Source organism: Myotis nattereri (assembly GCF_964212035.1).
Source record: "Myotis nattereri genome assembly, chromosome: 2".
In the NCBI taxonomy this organism is placed as follows: domain Eukaryota; kingdom Metazoa; phylum Chordata; class Mammalia; order Chiroptera; family Vespertilionidae; genus Myotis; species Myotis nattereri.
The window spans coordinates 106,918,358-106,934,710 of NC_138076.1; the positions used below are offsets into that span (position 1 = coordinate 106,918,358).

The 16,353-nt window shown below is 45.5% G+C and overlaps 1 protein-coding gene across 1 annotated transcript in view; it reads left to right on the forward strand.

The window, feature by feature from the left end:
- ATP6V1E1 (ATPase H+ transporting V1 subunit E1) overlaps positions 1 to 16,353 on the forward strand; it is a 55,619-nt gene that overhangs the window by 8,414 nt on the left and 30,852 nt on the right. The gene's annotated exons all lie outside the window — the stretch shown is intronic.

The following is a 16,353-nucleotide window of genomic DNA, read 5'->3' on the forward strand; positions in this document are numbered from 1 at the left end:
TTTTTTTTTGTTATTGTTAATCCTCACCCAAGGACATTTTTTCCCATTGATTTTTAGAGAGAGTGGAAGGGGTTGAGACAGAAAAACATCAGTGTCAGAGAGACACATCGATTGTTTGCCTCCCACAGGGTCCCCACCAGGGCTGGGGATCAAGCCTCCAACCTAGGTACGTGCCCTTGACCAGAATAAAACCCGAGACCCTTCAGTCTGTGGGCCAGTGCTCTAACCACTGAATTAAACTGGCTAGGGTCCTCTTAACCTTTTTTTTTTATTTTTTGTTTTGTGCATTGGCTGGGGGGGATGGGGGGGAGAGTGTCCCTCAGCCCCACTTGTGCCCTCTCACAGTCTGGGATCCCTCGGGAGATAACGACCTGCTGGCTTAGGCCTGCTCCCAGGTGGCAGAGGGCAGGCCCAATCCCTAGGTGCAGCCCCTGGTCGGGCTCAGAGCAGGGCCGATTGTGGAGTTGGGGCGCCGCCCCCTGTCATGCACAGAGCAGGGCGGATCGGGCGGTCAGTCACGCTCAGGGTAGGGCCGATTGGGGGGTTGGGGCACCGCCCCCTGTCACACTCAAGGCAGGGTCGATGGGGAGGTTGCGGCACCAACCACTGTCGTGCACAGAGCAGGGCCAATCAGGGGGTTGGGGCGCTGCCCCCTGTCACTCACAGAGCAGGGCCCATCAGGGGATTGGGGAGCTCCCCCGTGTCACGCCCAGAGCAGGGCCGATCGGGGGTTGAGGATCTCCCCCCTGTCACTCACAGAGTAGGGTCGATAGGGGAGTTGGGGCACCGCCCACTGTCACACACACAGCAGGGCAGATCAGGGGCTTGGGGCGCCACACCCTGTCACACTCAGGGCAAGGCCGATGAGGAGGTTATGGCTCTACCCCATAACACACAGAGCAGGGCCCGTGAGGGGCGGTTGGGATGCCGCCCTCTATCACCCACAGAGCAGGGCCGATCAGGGGGTTGGGGCACCGCCACTGTCACACTCAGGACAGGGCCGATGGGGAGGTTATGGCTCTACCCCGTCACACACAGAGCAGAGCCGGTGAGGGGTGGTGGGGGTTGGGGCGCCGCACCCTGTCACACACAGAGCAGGGCCGATCAGGGGGTCAGGGCGCCGCACCCTGTCACACACAGAGCCACAGGGCGATCAGGCGGTTGGGGAGCTCCCCCCTATCAGGCACAGAGCAGGGCTGATCAGGGGGTTGGGGAGCCTTCCCCTGTCACGAACAGAGCAGGGTGGATAGGGAGGTTGTGGCTCCGCCCCCTGTCACACACAGAGCTGCAGGGCTATCAGGGGGTTTGGGCGCTGCCCTCTGTCACGCTGATCCCAGTGCCTGGAGGCCTCACGGCTCCGCTGATCCCGAAACTGGGAGGCATATTACCCTTTTACTATATAGAATAGAGTCCTGGTGCATGGGTGGGGGCCGGCTGGTTTGCCCTGAAGCATGTCCTGGATCAGGGTGGGGTTCCTGCTTTGGTGCCTGGCCAGCCTGGGTGAGGGAATGATGGCTTTTTGCAGCTGGTCACACACCCTTCAGGGTGGGAGTCCCCACTGGGGTGCCTGGCCAGCCTGGATGAGGGGATGATGGCTATTTGCAGGTGGTCACACACCCTTCAGGGTGGGGGTCCCTACTGGGGTGCCTGGCCAGTCTGGGTAGGGGCTGAGGGCTGTTTTCAGACCGGCAGGTGACTAAAGCTCCCAACCGCTCCTTTTTACTTTTTCTTTTTTTTATTCTGGGCCAGCTTTAGCTCTGAGGCTTGGCTCCAGCTCTTAGGCCTCGGTTGCTGAGAGCAGGTATCTGGTTTGTTTGGGTTCTATAATCGAAACACTGGTTCAACTCCAGCTCTGAGATCCTGGCTGGCTAAAAGCAGGTTTCTGGGGTTTTGTTTAGCTTCTATATTTATAACAATGTTTCAAACTGCAAGCTCAGAGGCCGGCAGCGGCAGGCGGGGAACGTTGGAGTCCTCCGACACTGAAGCAAGCAAGCCTCATGTTCGCTTCAAGCTGCCTGGCTACCGTCCGCCATCTTGGCCTGCAGTTAATTTGCATATCTCGCTGATTAGCCAATGGGAAGGGTAGAGGAGGTACGACAAATTACGATGTTTCTCTTTTATTTGGTAGCATTGTTTGTCTTCCTTTTGTTAAGTTGTAGAGTTCCTTACATATTTTGGAGATTCACCCCTTATCAGATGTATCATTGACAAATATATTCTCCCATTACAAGTGCTCCATTGTTACTTTGTTGATGGTTTCTTTTGCAGAGCAGAAGCTTTTTATTTTGATGTGGTCCCATTTGTTTTGGTATTTTAAAAGGAATTGCATTGAGTCTGTGGATTGCTTTGGGTAGTATGGACATTTTAATGATATTGATTCTACTAGTCCATGACACAGTACTTTCTTCCATTTGTTTACATCTTCGTCAATCTTTTTTCAATGTCCTGTGGTTTTCCGAGTACAGCTCTTTTACCTCCTTGGTTAAGTTTATTTCTAAGTATCTTATATTTGTTGTTGCACTGGTAAATGGGATTTTTGTTTATTTTCTCTTTCTGAAAGTTCATTATTGGTGTTTAAAAATGCTGTAGAACTCTGGGTGTTAATTTTGTATACTGTTACATTGCTGAATTTAGTAGATTTTTGATGGAATCTTTAGGATTTTCTATGTACACGATCATGTCATATGCAAATAATGACAGCTTTACTTCCTCCTTTCCAATTTGGATGCCTTTTATCTCTTCTTGTCTGATCCCTGTGGCTAGGACTTCCGGTATTATGTTGGACAAGAGTGGTGAAAGTGGGCATCCCTGTCTTGTTCCTGTTCTTAGGGGAAATGGTTTTAGTTTTTGTATGATGCTCGCTGTAGGTTTGTCATGTATGGCTTTTATTGTATTGAGGTATGATGATGATCCCTGTATTCCCACTTTGTAGAGAGTTTTTATCAAAAAGCACTGTTGGATTTTGTGGAATTATTTTTCTGCATCAATTGATAATTTTCATGTGATTTTTGTCTTGCAATCTGATTATGTGATGTATCATATTTCTTGATTTGTGAGTATTGTAGGTAGCCCTCAGGTTACGTTGGACTTGACGTACATTGTTATGTGGTTACATCGCCATCTCCCATTTATTTATAAAAAAAGTTCCGTCATTTCAATGTATGTACATATGTACTTTATGTTTATTATTTGTTTACCACAGGTCAGGAATTACCTTTCTTTTAAATTTTCTTTTTTACTGTTTCAGTTCATTACTGCTGTGTATGTGCTCCATGTGAGTGATGTAAGTGCTTATGTAGGTGGGTTATGTAGTTGTCTTACAGCGAAAATCGCGTTACGTCACACCATAGGACGGATCTCCGACGTAACCCAAGGACCTACTGTACCAGCCTTGCATCCCTGGAATAAATCCCATTTGGGAGGGGAGATTAAAAATGGTGCAGAGTAAGTGGATGCTGCACAGGCATGCTCTCAGGAACCGACTGGTATTACAACTAAAATACAGAAAAACTTCCTGAATAATCAACGGAAAACTCGCAGGAGAGAACCCTGATACCCGAGGACTGAAAGTGCTGCGACTGCGTGGAGACTGGTAGGAGGGGCGGAGGCACGAAAGTGTTGGCTGGGCACCCACAGACAACAACTGAAGTCCCAGAAATATCTCAGCTGTGGGGGGTTGCCACTGAGAATTCTGGGATCCAGTCCCCAGTCTGGGTCCCTCAGCAGAGAGCACCAAAACTGAGGGTACCCATATAACATCTGTCTGTGAAAAGCAACAGGGTGCTGTCTGCCAGGGAGTGACAGCTGAAAACTCAGGCACCCTCTTAAAGGGCCAGTGCACTAAATTCTCTGTGGAGCAACCCCTTGTGCTCCAGCAGAGGGAGGGTGAAGTGGACTGGAGCTATGAGAGCAGAAGCCAGGACCGGGGACTTGGGGGATAGAGCTCAGAAGGCAGACAGCCCAAGTTTGCTGGGCTGAGTCATTCTCTCACTCAGGAGGATATCTTTCCCACATAGACATTTGCCTTGCCTAGGGGGAAGATAGTTGATACACCCTATTGGAAAACACCTTGCCCTAAGGCCACTTAAGAGATTAAAAATAACAATTAGCCTCTAGGACAGTGATGGCGAACCTCTTCTCCAGAAGAGATAAATGAAGCAGAGATAAGAAATTTATCTGAATCAGAGTTCAGAGTAATGATGGTAAAAATGCTCCATAGCATGAAAAAGGATATAGTAACTATGAAAAAAGAAAAATCTGAGAGAAAGAATGACATAACACAAAGAACACATTGGAAGGAATTACAGCAGATTAGGGGAAGCTGAGGATCGAATCAATGAATTAGAAGACAGAGTTGAAAATGTCAATCAGAGAACCAAAAAGAAAAAAAAAAGAAAAAACAGGAGGACAGCTTAAGGGAGCTGTGAGATATTGTGAAATGTAACAGTATTAGAATAGGTGTGCCAGAAGAGACAGAAAGGGAGACAGGCATAGAGAAGGTATTTGAAGAAATGATGGCAGAAAACCACTTGGTCATTATATGTGGTCTTTTTAATGTATTGCTGGATTTGAGCTATCGTAATAATAAAATGCTAATATGCAAATGGTTGTCATGCTGTGATGTGTAATGACCCATCAACGGGGCCCGAGGCTGCATGGCGCCTGGTCGGGGCAGGGGACCTCAGGCCATGACCCCCCACCTGGTGGGGCTTGACAGGGGACCTCAGGCCATGCCCCCTACCTGGTGGGGCTTGACGGAGGTGGGGCCGGCCGGGTCTGGGTCTTGTGCGATTTCGAAGCACAAGTGGGTGGGTGGGGACTTGACTCTGGGTCCCTCGGCGTGCTCCAGACTGATGGCAGATTTTCATATACATTTTAGTAATTTTCTTTCATCTCTGACACTTCTATTATAGAGAAAGGGCAAATAGAAATCCTATATAATAAAGAGGTAATAGGCAAATTGGCCATCACACCCTCAGAAGGTGGCTTCCTACAACCAGGCCGACAGGAGGGTTAGTGAGGGACGACCAAATGACTAAAGAAGCAGGCTGACTGTGGAGAACAGTATGGAGCTTCCTCAAAAAACTAAAAATGGAACTCCCATTTGACCCAATGATCCCACTTCTAGGAATATATCCCAAGAAGCCAGAAACACCAATCAGAAAGGATATATGCACTCCTATGTTCATAGCAGCACAATTTACCATAGCTAAGATTTGGAAACAGCCTAAGTGCCCATCAGCAGATGAGTGGATTAGAAAACTGTGGTACATCTACACAATGGAATACTACGCTGCGGTAAAAAAGAAGGAACTCCTACCATTTGCAACAGCATGGATGGAACTGGAGATCATTATGCTAAGTGAAATAAGCCAGTCAGAAAAAGATAAATACCTCATGATCTCACTCATTTGTGGAATATAGAGAACAACATAGACTGATGAACAGGGACAGATCCAAAGACAGAGAAAAAGCGATCAGACTATTAATCCCCAAAGGGAATGTAAGGGAGGGAGGGGGCAAGGGGAAGAGATCAACCAAAGGACTTGTATGCATGCATATAAGCCAAACCAATGGACATGGACGTCGGGGGGGGGGGGTGAGATGGGGGTTTAATGGGGGGGGGGATGAGGACACATTTGTAATACCTTAACTAATAAAGAATTTAAAAAAAAGAAGAAGCAGGCTGCGTGGGGCGACCAGGCCAGCATGGGGGGCAGTAAGGGGTGACCAGGCCAGCGGGGCGGGGGGGGGGGGGGAGGGGCAGTTAGGGGCGACCAGGCAGGCATACAGTTGAGTGATTAGGAGCCAGCGGTCCAGGATTGTGAGAGGATGTCCGACTGCCAGTTTAGGTCCGATCCCTGGATCCAGGATCGGGCCTAAACTGGCAGTCGGACATCCCCGAGGGGTCCCCGATTGGAGAGGGTGCAGGCTGGGCTGAGGGGACCCCCACCCCCTGTGCATGAATTTCGTGCACTGGGCCTCTAGTATTAAAATATTTCCTCTAGTTAATTCGGTTTTAATGTGCATGAATTTCATGCACCGGGCCACTAGCGCATATATATATATATAACTAAGCGACCAGCTAACCAGTGGGTAGGTATGATGTGCACTGACCACTAGGGGGAAGATGCTCAGCGCAGGAGCTGAGAAGCGACAGCAACTTTGCAGAGTGCCCTCTCACACTCTGGGACCCCTTGGGGGATGTTGGACTGCCGGTTTTGGCCCAATCCCCGCAGGCCAGGTCGAGGAATCCCACTTGCTGGAGGGACCCTGCTCACTCCACAGATGCCCTTTGAGCCCCAGTGCCGCCCCAGGTGTGGGCAACCAGGGAAGAACTGCGGGAGGTTGACTCCTGAGTGTGTTTGGCCCGTTTCACCCAGTCCTATCCCACAGGCCAACTTTTAATTAATTTCCTTTCAATGTGCATGAATCCATGTACCTAGCCTCTAGTTTCCTAATATTTTGTTGAGGATTTTAGCATCTATGTTCATCAGTGATATTGGCCTATAATTCTCTTTGTAGTGTGTTTATCTGGTTTTGGAATTATGATACTGATGGCCTCATATAAAGAGCTTGGAAATGTTCCTTCCTCTTGAATTTTTTAGAATAGTTTGAGGAGGATAGGGGTTGGTTCTTCTTTGAATGTTTGGTAAAACTCCCTTGTGAAGCTATCCAGACCAGGGCTTTTGCGTGCTGGAAGTTTTTTTTACTACTGCTTCAATTTCATCAGTAGTTACCCTATTCCGGTTTTCTGATTCTTCCTGATTGAGTTTTGGAAGATTGTATTTTTTTAGGAAAATTTCATTTCGTCCAGGTTGTCCAGTTTGTTGGAATATAGTCGTTCATAGTATTTTGTTTGTTTGTTTGTTTTGTGATCCTTCGTATTTCTGTGGAGTTAGTTTTACTTCACTGCTTTCATTTCTGATTTTGTTTATTTGGGTCCTCTCTCTGTTTCTTGATGAGTCTGGCTAGAGGTGCATCAATCTTGTTTATCTTTTCAAAGACCCAGCTCTTGGTTTCATTGACTGTTTGTTTGTTTTTTAGTCTATCATTTATTTCTGCTTTAATCTTTATTGTGTCCTTCATTCTAATGACTCTGGGATTTTCTTGTTGTTCTCTTTCTAATTCTTTAAGTTGTAGGGTTAAATTTTTAATTTTTCATGTTTTTTCTGGTAGGTCTCTAGTGCTATGAACTTCCCACTCAGGACTGCTTTCTCTTTGTCCCATGGATTTTGTGTTGTGTGTTCATTTTAATTTGTTTCCAGGAAGTTTTTGATTTCTTGCTTGATCTCATTGGTAACCCTTTCATTGCTTAACAACATGCTACTTAGCGTCCATGTGTTTGAATGTATTTGAGTATTTTTGCTGTAGTTGATTTCTAATTTTATTCTATTGTGATCTGAAAAGTTGCTGGATATTATTTCAATCTTCTTGAACTTGTAGAGGCTTATTTTCTGTTTTGCATGTGGTCTATCTTTGAGAATGGCCCATGTGCACTTTATTAAATTAATTATTCTTCAGCTTTGGTGTGAAATGTCCTGAAAATGTCAATTAATTCTGACACAGTGTGTCATTTAGAGTCGCTGTTTTCTTGTTGATTTTTTGTCTAGAAGATCTATCCAGAGAGAGGAACCAAGATAGCAGCATAGAGCCCTAGCCGGTTTGGCTCAGTGGATAGAGCGTCGGCCTGCAAACTGAAGGGTCCCAGGTTTGATTCCAGCCAAGGGCACATACCCTGGGTTGTGGGCTCGAGCCCAGTGGGGGGCATGCAGGAGGCAGCCGATCAATGATTCTCTCTTATCATTGATGTTTCTATCTCTCTCTCCCTCTTTCTTCCTCTCTGAAATCAATAAAGAAATATATTTTTTAAAAATATATAGCAGCATAGGTAAATGTGGGTATGTGCCGTCTCCCACAACCACATCAGCATTACAACTAAAATACAGAACAACCATCATTCAGAACCACCTGAAAGCTGACTGATTGGAAGTCCTACAACAAGAGAAGTAAAGAAGAAAGTTCACTGTGACTAGGAGGGGCAGAGACATGGAACAGGCTGGTCCAACACTCACATGTGCCATTTTTTTAAATTGGGAGCAAGATCATCTCTGTGGAAGGCGCCTATGAGAAGCAGGGGGTCCCAACAGCACACCAGGCCCCCAACTCAGAGTTTCCGAGATGGGAAGAGAAGTCCCCACAACTGCGCACTGTAAAAACCAGCGATTGTGTCTGAGTGAGATGGAGGCTGATGGAGACCCAGGTTTTCCTTTTAAAGGGCTGGCACATAAAAGTATTTGTACTCTATTGCTCTGCTCTCCAGCACCAGCAACTTTGAGGGACCCAGACACGTATATGGAGGAACTGGACTGTCTGGCATAGGGGCAGGAAATTGGGAAAGGCTTTTTGCCAAAAAGGGGTGCTTTCAGGGGTCATTGTTCCTGTGCTGGGACCTCCATCATCACAGAGCTGGCAGGCAGCCCCATCTGAGTTTCCATCAGCTTGACTCACAGTATTTGCTCAGCCCTGGGAATTCACTGAGACCCTGCCCATCCAATTTGCTGCCACGCCAAAGCTGTTTGCAGCAGCTTTTCCATGTGAATTGCCTGTACTGGCACTGGCTTCAGACATTGATAAAACCTCTCAAACTAGCTGCAGCTGGCATCAGTGTTCCCCAAACCTATCAGTGAAAGACCCAAGATTCGAAACTAGCACCAGCCTGCCTTGCTTCACAGCTGGGCCTTGCCTGGACACTACCTAGCCAATACAAATAGTAGCCATCTGTAGATCTCTCTATGCTCCTGCTGGGTGACTCCAGGCAGTGGCAAACTTTGCACCTCCTTGGAAGCCCTAGAGCTAGTGCACCTGGTGGACAGCTTCAGAGCATAGCAGATTACAACTCTACGCATCCACAAGCAACACACTCGAGGGCCAGACTCAGTGAGCACCAAAGCCCCACTGAATGAAATCCTTCTTGATAGGAGTATTTCCTGAATAGCAGCTCTTCCACTGTAGTTGCAGCTGGCCCTTACAGCCAAATGGCCTGGACTTCAACTCCTCCAATGACTCCAACAGCAATCAAGGCTTAACTACAAGACTATGCACACAGTGCACACAGGTTTACCTAGAGTTCCCAGCTCAGGTGACTGGGGAGGCTGAGCCATTGGGCCCTACAGGACACCTACTACACAAGGTCACCCTAAGAATTCTAGGAGACATTGCAGCTCTATCTAATACATAGAAGCAAACACAGGGAAGCAGCTGAAATGCGGAGACAAGTGAAAGAAACGGAAGCAAGCAGACTACTGGATACGAGTTCCAAACAAGGGTTATAAGAATGCTCAAGGATCTTAATGAGAATTTCAAGGGTTTCAGAGTGCTTCAAGGGACTTAGTGAGGCATTCAAGGATCTCAGTGAGAATGTAAAAGACATAAAATAAGACCAGTAAGAAATTAAGCCTATACTAACTGAAATAAAGAATAATTCACAAGAATTCAATAGTAGAGAAGATATATTTTTATTGATTTTAGGGAGGAAGGGAGAGGGAGAGAGATAGAAACATCAATGATGATAAGAGAATCACCAATCGGCTGCCTCCTGCACACCTCCCACCGGAGACTGAGCCCACAACCCAGGCATATGCCCTTAACCGGGATCAAACCTGGGAATCCTTTGGTCTGCAGGCAGACATGCTACCCACTGCGCCAAACCAGCTAAGGATAGAGGAGAAGATTTTGATAATCAAATCAACTATTTGGAATATAAGGAAGCAAAAACACCCAAGCAGAAGAGCAAAAAGAATACAAAAATATGAAGATAGTGTAAGGAGCCTCTGCAACAACTTCAAGTGTACCAACATTCACAATATGGGGATGCCAGAAGAGAAATGGAAAGAGGAAGATATTGAAAACCTACTTGAAGCAATAATGAGAAAAAACCTCCCCTTCCTGGTGAAAGAAGTAGGCTTATAAGTCCAGGAAGCACAGAGAGTCCCAAACAAGAGGAACCCAATGAAGCCCATATCAAGACTCATCATAATAAAAATGGCAAGGTCTAGCCAGTTTGGCTCAATGGATGGAGCGTCGGCCTGTGGATTGAGGGGTCCCAGGTTCAATTCCGGTCAAGGGCGTGTACCTTGGTTGCAGGCAATATCCCCAGTGGGGCCTGTGCAGGAGGCAGCTGATTGATGTTTCTCTCTCTCTCATCGATGTTTCTAATTCTCTATCCCTCTCCCTTCCTCTCTGTAAAAAAAATCAATAAAATATATATTTTTAAAAAATGGCAAGGGTTAAAGACAAAGTGAGAGTCTTAAAAGCAGCAAGAGAAAAACACTTAGTTACCTACAAGGGAATGCCCATAGAACTATTAGCTGATTTCTCAACAGAAACTTTACAGGCCCGAAGGGAGTGACAAGAAATATTGAAGGTGATGAATAGTAAGGACCTGCAATCAAGATTACCCTACCCAGCAACACTAACACTTAGAATTGAAGGTCAGATAAAGAGATTCACAGACAAGAAAAGGCTAAAGTTTTTTTCTATTTCTGCATGAAATGTTGAAGGATAGTCTTGAAGAAGAGATAAAAAATGTGAAAAATAAAATGGCAATAAATACATACTTATGAACCAATGAATCTAAAAATCAAAATAAATGAACAAGAAGTCTGATGAACCAAATAAACTGATGAACAAAATAGAATCAGAGGCATGGCAACATGGAACAGACTGAATCTCTCAGGGAAGTGGGAGTGGTGGGTGGGGAGAGATTTACCAAAGAACTTACCTATGGACACAGAGAAAAGGGCGGTGAAGGCCTGGGATGGGGCAGGGTGGTAACTGGGTGGAGGGGGGTGATGGGGTGACAAAAGGGGGACATCTATGATACTCTCAACAATATTTAAAAGTGGAAAAAAAAATCTCTCCAGTGAAGTGGGGTGTTAACATCCCCTATGATTGTATTGCTGTTGATTTCTCCCTTGATATCCTCCAGAAGTTATTTTATATTAGAAGCCCTATGCATGAAATTCATGCAAGAGACTTGCCCCTCGCAACCACAGCAGCTGCCACGGCCCTCGCAGACCTGGCTTTGTCTGGAAGGTCATCCGGCTGTTTGGTTTAATTAGCATATTATGCTTTTATTATTATAGAAGCTACTTTTTAAAAATATTATTATTGATTTTTTACAGAGAGGAAGGGAGAAGGATAGAGAGTTAGAAACATTGAAGAGAGAGAAACATCGATCAGCTGCCTCTTGCACACCCCCAACTGGGAATGTGCCTGCAACCAAGGTACATGCCCTTGACTGGAATCGAACCTGGGACCCTTCAGTCCGCAGGCCAATGCTCTATCCACTGAGCCAAACTGGTCAGGGCTATAGAAGCTATTTGGATGCTCTTGTATTGGGTGCACATATGTTAACCAGAATTATATCCTCTTGTATCAATCCCTTTATTATTATAAAGTGGCCTTCATTATTTCTTGTTATCGCCTTCCTTTGGAAGTCTGTTTTGTCTGATATGAGTATTGGGCCACAGCTTTTTTTTTTTTCTTTCCATTTCCACTTGCCTAAAAGTGTTTTTTATATTTCTTCACTTTCTGCCTTTGTGAGTCCTTTTTTAAAAAAAACATATTTTGATTTTTTACAGAGAGAAAGGGAGAGAGAGAGGGATAAAAAGTTAAGAGAGAAACATCGATTCAGCAGCCTCCTGCACACTCCCTACTGGGGATGTGCCTGCAACCAAGGTACATGCCCTTGACCGGCATCGAACCTGGGACCTTCAGTCTGCAGTCCGACGCTCTATGCACTGAGTCAAATGGTTAGGGCTGGGTCTTTTTTTTTTAATATATTTTTTATTGATTAAGGTATTACATATGTGTCCTTGTCCCCACGTTACCCTCTACCCCCCCCCACCCCCCGTTCATGCCCTCACCCCCCCGTTGTCCGTGTCCATTGGTTAGGCCTATATGCTTGCATATAAGTCCTTTGGTTGATCTTTCCCCCTTACCTCTACCCTCCCCTACCTTCACTCCAAGGCCCGACAGTCCAATCAATGCCTCTCCGTCTCTGGATCAGTCCTTGTTCATCAGTTTATGTTGTTCATTATATTCCACAAATGAGTGAGATCCTGTGGTATTTATCCGCTCTCCAGTTCCATCCATGCTGTGGCAAATGGTAAGAGTTCCTTTTTCTTCTTCCTCTTCTTAAAGAATACCTTTCAGCATTTCATATAATGCTGGTTTGGTGGTGATGAACTCCTTTAGCTTTTTCTTATCCGTGAAGCTCTTTATCTGACCTTCCATTCTGAATGATAGCTTTGCTGGATAAAGTAATCTTGGTTGTAGGTTCTTGCTATTCATCTCTTTGAATATTTCTTGCCACTCTCTTCTGGCCTGCATGGTTTCTGTTGAGAAATCAGCTGACAGTCGGATGGGTACTCCCTTGTAGGTAACTGACTGTCTTTCTCTTGCTGCTTTTAAGATTCTCTCTTTATCTTTTGCTCTTGGCATTTTGATTATGATGTGTCTTGGTGTGGTCCTCTTTGGATTCCTTTTGTTTGGGGTTCTCTGCGCTTCCTGGACTTGTAAGTCCATTTCTTTCACCAGGTAGGGGAAGTTTTCTGTCATTATTTCTTCAAAAAGGTTTTCAATATCTTGCCCTCTCTCTCCTTCTGGTACCCCTATAATTCTGATGTTGGTACGCTTGAAGTTGTCCCAGAGGTTCCTTACACTATCTTCATATTTTTGGAATCTCTTTTCTTTTTTCTTTTTCGGTTGGGTATTTTTTGTTTCTTTGTATTTCAAATCTTTGACTTGATTCTTGGGATCCTCTTGTCTGCTGTTGGATCTCTGTAAATTATTCTTTATTTCAGTCAGTGTATGCTTAATTTCTAGTTGGTCCTTTTTCATGTCCTCCATGGTCTCACTATACTTATTGAGGGATTCATTAAATTTATCGGCGGTTTCCATAAAATTCTTGAAAAACCTTATAAACGTGGCCTTGAACTCTATATCCAGTCGTTTGCTTTCCTCCATTTCTGCCATTTGTGACCTGTTTCTTTGTCTCCGCATTTTGGCTGCTTCCCTGTGTTGATAGAGTGGCCCTGCGTGCCAGGTGTCCTGTAGGGCCCAGTGGCTCAGCCTCCCCAGTTACCTGAGGTGGACACTCTTGGTGCACTCTTGGTGCCTTGGTTGTTGTAGGATCACTGGGAGGAATTGACCTCCAGGCCAATTGGCTGTGAGAATCAGTTGTGTCTGAAGTGGGAGAACTTCTGTGCTGAAGACACCGTTCTGGGGCAAGACTTGCTTCAGTGGGGCTTTGATGCTCACTGAGTCTGTTCCCTGAGTGTGTCCCTTATGGATCTGAGGAGTTGCAATCTGGATGGTCCCCCTCTGACCACTGGGTACAGTGGCTCCTGGATCTAAGGAGGTGCTAATTCAGCCTCTGCCTGAGGTCACACAGCAGGAGCCACGAAGAGGCTCAGCTGTGAAGCAATGCAAGCCGCTGCGGGGCCTTGGGCCTTCTCTTGGAAGTTCCGGGTCTGCCTGGCTCGGCTGCAGTTAGGTACATTCACATGCAGAAGCCTCTGCCGCAGCCTGGGTGGGGCGGGGTCTCAGGGAGTCAAAGGGCGGAGCAAGCAGCTATGGCTGATTCTCCTAAGGAGTCGCGCGTCTCAGTGACCCGATAATTGCTGCAAGCACCTCTGAGGGAAAGCCGCACTCAAGTTCGCCCGCTGCCTGACAGTCCAGCTTCTCCCCGTATGAGTCCTGGGTCCCCAGAGACTTCCCGGAACCGGAGTTCAGAGCAGTCGGGAGCTTGTGATTCAAAAAAACAGCCACGTCCTCAGGTGCCACCCCCTTTCCGCGCACGCGTGAGCCGCCGTACCTCTGCACTTCACCTCCGCAGCTCCTCTGGCTCTCAGCGTGCTTTTCTTTCCTTCTAGTTGTAGAATTTACACTCAGCCAGGCTTCCTGTTGTTCTGGATGATGTCTGCTCTGTCCTTTGCGGTATTTTTCAATTGTTGTGGGAGGCGGCAATTTCCCGGTGTTTATCTGTGCCGCCATCTTAGTTTCTCTAGGGCTGGGTCTTGTTTTCTTGTCCATTCAACTATCCTATGTCTTTTGATTGGAGCATTTAAACTATTTACGCTTAAGGTTATTATTTATAGGTGCTTGTTTTTTGCCTTTTGTATTGTTTATGCTTGTGTTCCTCTTTCTCATTCAATTTCTTCTTTTTACAACAGTCCCTTTAGCATTTCTTCCTTTGCTGTTTTGGTGGTGATAAACTCCTTTAGCCATTTTATGTTTGCGAACCGTCTAATTTCATTTTTGAATGATAGCCTTGCTGGATTAGAATAATGTTGCATTCATTCCCTTTGTTTTTCATTACCTTGTATTTTTCATGCCATTCCTTTCTGACCTGAAGGGTTTCTATTCAGAAATCAGTTGATAGTCTAATAGGAGTTCCCTTATAGGTAAGTTTCTTCTTCTTGCAGCCTTTAAGATTCTTTTTTTGTCTTTAATGTTTCCCTTTTATTTTATTTTTTATTTTTTTAAAAATATATTTTATTGATTTTTTTTAGAGAGGAAGGGAGAGGGATAGAGAATCAGAAACATTGATGAGAGAGAAACATCACTCAGCTGCCTCCTGCACACTCCCTACTGGGGATGTGCCCGCAACCAAGGTACATGCCCTTGACCAGAATCGAACCTGGGACCCTTGAGTCCGCAGGCTGACGCTCTATCCACTGAGCCAAACCGGTTAGGGCTAATGTTTGCCTTTTAAATTATGATGTGTCTTGCTGTGGGTCTTTTTGGGTTCATTTTGATTGGGACTCTCTGTTATTCCTGGACTTGTGTGACAGTTTTCTGCCATTGTTTCTTCAAACAGGTTTTCTATTCCTTGCTGGCTTCTTCTGGCACCCCTATTATGTGGATGTTGTTTCATTTCATGTTGTTCCAAAGCTGTGGCCGCAGATCAGTGATGGCAAACCTATGACACGCGTGTCAGAGGTGACACGCGAACTCACTTTTTTGATTTTTTTTGTTAAATGGCATTTAAATATATAAAATAAATATCAAAAATATAAATCTTTGTTTTTTTATGGTTGAAAATATCAAAAAATTTCTATATGTGACATGGCACCAGAGTTAAGTTAGGGTTTTTCAAAATGGTGACACTCCGAGCTCAAAAGGTTTGCCATCACTGCCCCAGATATTACTCTGCTCTTGGCTGGACAGAAATGGTTTCTATGTTCTTTTCCATGCTGATGTTGTTCCCACTAAGTTCCTTATAGTTCTTCCTAAGTTCCTTGAGCATCTGTATAGCCATTACTCTAAACTCTATTTCTGGTAAATTGCTTAACTCCATGTCATTTAGTTCTTTTTGCGGAGATTCTTCCTTTCGTTTGGGGGTTGTTTCTTTGTTTTTGTTTAATAGAAGTGCTGTGACTCCTGGTCTTGTGGCTGGTCTTTTGTTGTAAATGTCCTGCTTGGCCTAATGGTGCATTCTCCTTGAATTCCAGAGCTGGATGCTCTAGCAGCGGTTCTCAACCTGTGGGTTGCGACCATCGGAAAACACATATAGCATATCAGATATTTACATTACGATTCATAACAGTAGCAAAATTACAGTTATGGCCCTGACCGGCTTGGCTCAGTGGATGGAGCGTCGGCCTGCAGACTGAAAGGTCCCATGTTCGATTCCGGTCAAGGGCATGTACCTTGGTTGCGGGCACATCCCCAGTAGGAGGTGTGCAGGAGGCAGCTGATCGATGTTTCTCTCTCATCGATGTTTCTGACTCTCTATCCCTCTCCCTTCCTCTCTGTAAAAAAATCAATAAAATATATTTTTAAAAAAATTACAGTTATGAAGTAGCAACGAAAATAATTTTTTTTAAAATATATTTTATTGGTTTTTTACAGAGAGGAAGGGAGAGGGATAGAGAGTTAGAAACATCAATGAGAAAGAAGCATCGATCAGCCGCCTCCTGCACACTCCCCACTGGGGAAGTGCCTGAAACCAAGGCACATACACTTGACCGGAATAGAACCTGGGACATTTCAGTCCGCAGACCGACGCTCTATCCACTGAGCCAAACTGGTTTTGGCCAAAAATAATTTTACGGTTGGGGGTCACCACAACATGAGGAACTGTATTAAAGGGTCGCGGCATTAGGAAGGTTGAGACCACTTCAAGAGTGTCTGTTTTGTGGGTTATTTCGGCTCTTCCATTGTAACTGGGTCTTGATTGTTGTCCTTCTTGTGGGTTGGATCTCCTCTCATGCTGGTAACTGTGAGGGAGGGAGGCCAGCATATCAAGAGATATTGACATATCAAGTAAGATAAGGCCAAGAT